This window comes from Aptenodytes patagonicus, chromosome 5 (assembly GCF_965638725.1).
Source record: "Aptenodytes patagonicus chromosome 5, bAptPat1.pri.cur, whole genome shotgun sequence".
NCBI lineage: Eukaryota > Metazoa > Chordata > Aves > Sphenisciformes > Spheniscidae > Aptenodytes > Aptenodytes patagonicus.
The window spans coordinates 1,649,496-1,655,591 of NC_134953.1; the positions used below are offsets into that span (position 1 = coordinate 1,649,496).

Sequence of the window (6,096 nt, forward strand, 5' to 3'; positions counted from 1 at the left end):
AGTTAAGCTGCAGTCAGTGATAAAGCTGTCTGCTTATTAGTGCAGTAACATAATTTTCTCCCACCAGTGGATTGACAATCATGTTTTTGTTTGGGGTTTTTTTTGTGGGTTTTCTTTGTTGTTGCTGTTGTTTTGGTTTTTTTGTTTTGTTTTTTTACAGAATCACTGATGGTATTTCTAGAAAGGATAGGATTTCTTTCACAGGGATGTTGTAAGACAAGACAGTATGTGCCAGGAAAAATAGTTGTATAACCATCAGGGCAGTATATGTATTCTCTGCAGATCATTTGAAGACAATAGTGTGATTACCTAAGGAGAAAGATGATAATTCTTTAATATCAAATGAGACTACACTTTGTTTACCTTCTGGTTATCATGAACTATTATTTCTCAAACCCCAGGGTTTTCATTTGGATTGCTGTGTGGGTACAAATTGCTTCTTATTGTTCCTCTTCCATTAGTATTTTCATCAGAGACCTGGCTGTCTCCATTACTGTCCTCTATCTTACCTATCAAGATATTTATGCAGCCTCTCCCCATGATAGGCTCTAGTCACCGAGTTCTTTCTATTTCAGAAGTAACTACTGCATAAGCAGATGAGATTAAAAAACAAACAAAAAACAAATGGTACCAATTGTTCTTCCTGTAAGCAGTACAAACTCTCTATTCATGCTGACCCAAACCCGGCACTGCTGTCTGTCACTGGCCACTGTGTGCACCTCTAATGGCGGTCAGTACTTGACTGGGGGAAAATGCTTGATAAATAGAATTTCTCTGCCATTTTATTTCTCACCCCTTCTCTACCAATAATTCTTTTTTTTTTTTTATCTGAGTCCTACCCTAGCTGGGAAATACACTATTCTGCTGTATCTCTGCGAAAGCAAATCTTTCATAATGTCTGCTTCCAGCAAAGACGACAAGGCAACTTGGAGACCACCATGTGCTGACCCCACCTTTCAGCCCACTGCAGACTGAGCTGCCTGTGGCACAGACCTGATTTATTATGGGCAAGAGAATAGCAAGGGAATTTTCCTTTAAGTTTTGTATCTAATTATTGCCTGAAAGATGGGGAGGTTGTTCTTTCTGCAATGATACAGCAACTTTTCTATCATTTTTAAAATATGATTTGTCCCTGCCTACAGTAGGCACTAAACTGCACCAGCACAATCAGCTTTATTTCACACATGTGAGAAGGGCTGGAAAGGTGAGAGCTCTTATTTGGGAACTGGAAGTAGGGAAGCTTCCAGCTGAAATTATTTGAGGAGAGTTTGGTTAACCAGAGATCCCTGGAGAAGGGTAGGCTTTGCAGAGGGTAAGCCATAGGAGACAGGGAAGGATGAATCTGAGAGCTCAGCCCACAAAACAAGGTAACAAGCCTTTTTTGGAGGCACTGCAAATCCAGCTTGGCTGGTCTGGAGAGCTATTTGTGTGACTACTTTGTCTTCAGACTCTGTGAGGAAGGACAAGAGGGACAGAGGTGGGTTGACCTTTTCAAGCTACCTGGCCTTGAAGCCATAAGCTACTAGAGCAAGCTGGAAGCACTACTGGGGAAACTAAGGCAGAGCACCTGCTGGATTGTGTCTTGCCATAGAGTGGCAGTCTAATGCCATGTTACAGAGCTAAATTCATACTGTTGAAGAGATCACTGGTATAATCATTTCCTCTCAGTGAAAAAGACTTTTTTTTTTTTGCTAAGTCTTAGAAAAAAACCTTGTGTTTGAATGGACTTTTCTAAACCATCCTTTCTGGTCTGGCCCTTCTGTACTCAGCCCAGCCCTGGGATTCTCACTCTCCAGCTGTGGGACTAAACAGCTCCGCAGTGTTACGCGCTTGTTGGCTGCACCCAGCAGTTTGTGCTTTCGCTGTTCACTGTAGATCTTGGCTACCCTATAAAATTACAACTACCTATGAAGTGAATTATTCAGTTCTACAGCTGAGCAGAAACCATGTTGATTTGATTTACTGTTTTCTATTTTGTCTATTGATTTTTGGGTAGTCCCAATAGTGTGCTCCCATAAAAGTCCATACAGAACTTTGTACTCAGTTTAACAATTTTATTTACAAAGGGTGTTCTTGCCTCCATGTCCCCTTGCCAAGCTACTCCAGGCACAAAGAACTAAATTTAATTTCTATGATTAATAGAGCACAAAGAAGATATATATTACACAACTTTCTCCCTGCTTTGTTATTTGGGGTGCCAAAATTGCAGTATGCTGTCTGGGAACAGCTAGGAAGTGGGAGAGTTCCCACCTGACAGATCTTAGCTGTTAAAAGGCAGAAAGAACACAGATGGTTGAAACCAGATTTCTGTATAAAATGAGCAACCAGTTTTCACCTGCATATCTAAGCAGATAAGTTTGTTGCAGGTATCAGTACAAAAGTAGGCTTCTGAAAACGCTTCCGAGAAATATGTTTTCAGATGTTACAGCCACTGACAAGCAATACCACACTGAATACCCAGGGCTCACAACTTCTATACAGGAGGGACTGCGTAAGGAAGCCTGCTATGGACTCAAATTTTATAGCGTGGTATTGCCTTTTGAAAGGCAGATACTGAAAATAGATAGGCTTTCAAGTGAAAAATCAAGAATTCTTCCCTCTATCCCATCACTTACAGAAAGAACTAGCATGTTTAGAAGGCAAGCAGAGCATATTTTGAGGGTAGCATTGTTATCCCCAAGGTGTTTTACAGGGGTTATCGCTATCATTCTCCCCATCATAACAGGGGGAAAAAATCACCAACTTCCTTGCTTTGTGCATTCCTCATTTGTGGTAACTCAAATATCAGAACCGTATCTGCACTCAAAGAAGAGTGGGAGTTTACCTTTCCCATTACCGAGTAGCCTATTCCTCTCTCCTCATGCTGGTCTTGGAAACCTAGGTGATCTTTTGTAAAGTTTAAGGAAGCCCAGGTGAGCTTTCATAAATATGTCTCAGGGATATTAATGCCTGGCTGACCACACCCCTGGTCTTCTAACTCTCCTGGAGTTTCCCAACAGCAGTCTTTATCTTCTAAGCAGCAGATTACTTGTTCTTTCAGTCCACTCTGTATTCCTGCAGATGAGCTAAAACCTAATTCCACACAGAGCTCCCAGCCAAAGAAAAGGACACTGTTCCTTTTCACCCGTTGTGAAATAACTCCTATGCTTACCTGGACTTTAATTAAATTTTACCCATGCATTATCTTTCCCTTGCCCTGTTAGACAGTTTTCTCAGTTTCATGGAAGGGCCTCAGAGTCCATGGTCTTTCTGCTATTTCTGCCTGTAGTTTATAAAAAGCTATGACCAGAAGTTAATTATCAGTAGCAAGAGGTGCAGGTGAAAGTCAGGACTCTGAAACTGGGAAGGATGTTCTCACCATACCTCAAGGTGACAGAATTCAGAGAGATGAATTCTGGGCAGGTTTTCTTTTCTCCAAAAGTGACTGGAGGGCAATTCAGACCTGGGCCATAAGCCAGGTGGGCTTCTGGCGTGTTTCACACACAAAACTGTGACAGAAGTGTTTGAAAACTTTAGGATGAGCAGGATGGCTTTAGAAAGTACATGGGGTCATGAGCTGATACGTTTTCTCCATTAAGCTCCCCAGGGATACAACAGAGGTAAGCTTTTGGTGGAGAATAAACAAGGGACAGACAGAGGGCAAATTTCCCTCCAGATCCACAAGTCTAGCCTTCTGATGACTTTAAGCCTTACATGTAAAGAAAAACAATTATCGCTCAGTAAAATACTTTGAATTGTTCTCTCTGGTTTAATACTGCATATAAACCAGAAGCAAATCTGCGAGAATAAAAGTTTTGTGAATGATTTGCTATTATATGTCTCTGTCTGACTTCCCCAGCCCTAGGTACAGTGAATGAGATGCCTCATACTTCACACCTTGTGCAGTTCTAGGACATGACTCCTCTCCTTCCATGGAAGCTGAGGCATCGCACATAAAATAGGTCAGCTGAATTGCCTCTAGCAATTGGCTGCAACACAGGATCAGATAACTATAATCACATGAGAACATTTCCATTGAACTTGAACCTTAGTGTTAGGGTCCAATTTTCAGAAGTAATTTCACCTAGCTTGCAAGTGCTTAGCATTCACAAAAGCAGGCCCCAGAGGCTAAGGAAGGTTACCAAATCAATAGCCCTCTTTGGACTAGCATCCACTTCTCACTGGGGAAACTCTTTCTCTCCTTTATACTGCATATTCTTTCATAATATACTCTCAGCAGCTGCTGAACTAATCAAATTAATCTATCTGGAAAGGCATGTACAACAATGCCAAATCTAATGAAGCAAGAAGATACATAGTTTCTATAATGTCTAATTTGCTTAAAAAAAGACTACATTTATTCCATGATTTGATTCCAGACATATTATGGGCTCCCGTAAAAATGCCAAAGAATCGGATGCTTCCAGGCTAACTGGAAATGAAACATTTTCAGTGCATTGACTTGTTATTAAGATGAGAGGAAATAAGAAGGAAGAAAAACGTAATCTGTGACCCAGGGAAAAGGAAAACTTAATGTACGAGCTGTATGTAAACAGATTGAGTGTTGGCATTGCGCAAAACTAAGACATAAAGCGGAAAACTAAGAGGATTTGAGCAAAGAAAATTAGAATACCGAGTCAAAGAACACCTTTGATCTGGTATTTATGCCTGTCGTTGAAGATTATATGTCTCAAACTTTGTCTTATCATTTCAGTAACAGCAGGATGTAACTGTATGCAACTTCTTTGAACATAAAGTTCACACAAATGGGAGATCTCCCATTTCCCTCCTTTCTCTCCACTTCGATCATTAAAATGTACTTTCTGCTCTACTCCCTTGATAACCTTTATATGAAGATAGTACGAGCTTTTGCCAGTTTCATATTGTGGCTTTCTGTAATGACGTCTGCTGCCTTTTTAGTAGTAAAATGCAAAATGATCTTCCAAAAAGGTCCTGTCCCTCAAAATGTCCAACACCATTGTTTGTTGCCTCATACCTACAGTGTGCTGCATGCAAGCACCGTGTATGCAAGAACATAGAGTGATGGATGTGGAGTTCACATCAATGCCTTTCGAAGTTCATACCATTAATGCCACATCCACCATTGCCCTGATATATTCATGTGTCTGATGTCAGACGTAGAGAAGAGGGGAAGAGCACATCCTAGAAAATGACCACAGAAACTCAGACATTGTCAAAGTCAAAAATTGTCAGGTGATTAGCCGCCTCTGAGCCCAGTTCTGCCACAGCTAGTTTAAATCTGGCTTGGTTGTGTCTACCTAGCACTGCAGGGCAGGGATACTTGATGAAATCTCTCTGCCTTTCACAACAGGTCTGCTAGTAATTATTTTTAAGGTCTCACGGTTTGAGATCCTGTAGAGTCAAAGTGTCTCCTGGCTAATGTTCAGTGGCCTGGTGACACAAGGTAAACGCTACCTTCCTTAAATGACTATCAAGGAAAGGGAATCTGCAGCACTATAGGTGAGTGCCTTTGATATAGAGGCACAGCTCCTGTTCATGCAAAGAAATGCAATCCCTTTTTCCTCAATTTAAGGTTAGGTACTGCAAGTGCTAATTTAAGGAAAGGTACGTGAGAAGGGGAGTCTGCTGAGCTGAGGGAATACAGTTCCCACCGTGACTATCAGCCTTCTCACAAAGGCTTTCCAGAAACAGTTCACACCATCTATTTTTATTACCAGCTGCAATGAAGCTAATAGCTTGCATTAGGGTCATTTTGACGGTGGGTGGAAGGCCTAAACTCTGTGATATTCAGGCTGCAGCATCTGCTAGAACAGCTTTTTCACACTCTGTGCCTAATTCTCTATTGCAATTAAACTTCACTTTACCACAGTGAAAACCAGCCTTCAACTGGGAATACAGCAATTCATATCTCTTTGCACAGTGCAACGTAAAGCAAGATTTATGCGAATAAGAATCTGCTCACATACACCCTAGCTAAACACAACTGAAAAAGAAAGCAGACAACTCTTGAAACAAGTGGTTATTTGCTGTTCTCTGCCTAAGGTATTTGTGTGCTTTTTTTTTTTTTAACTGAAGAGCAGAAAAGGATGATGTCAGCAGGTTTTATCCCTATTTTTTGTTTATTTTTGGAAGTAG

General features: G+C 41.0%; 1 protein-coding gene across 2 annotated transcripts in view; it reads right to left on the bottom strand.

Annotated features, from left to right (window-relative positions):
* WAPL (WAPL cohesin release factor) overlaps window positions 1-6,096 on the bottom strand; it is a 161,093-nt gene that overhangs the window by 112,988 nt on the left and 42,009 nt on the right. The gene's annotated exons all lie outside the window — the stretch shown is intronic.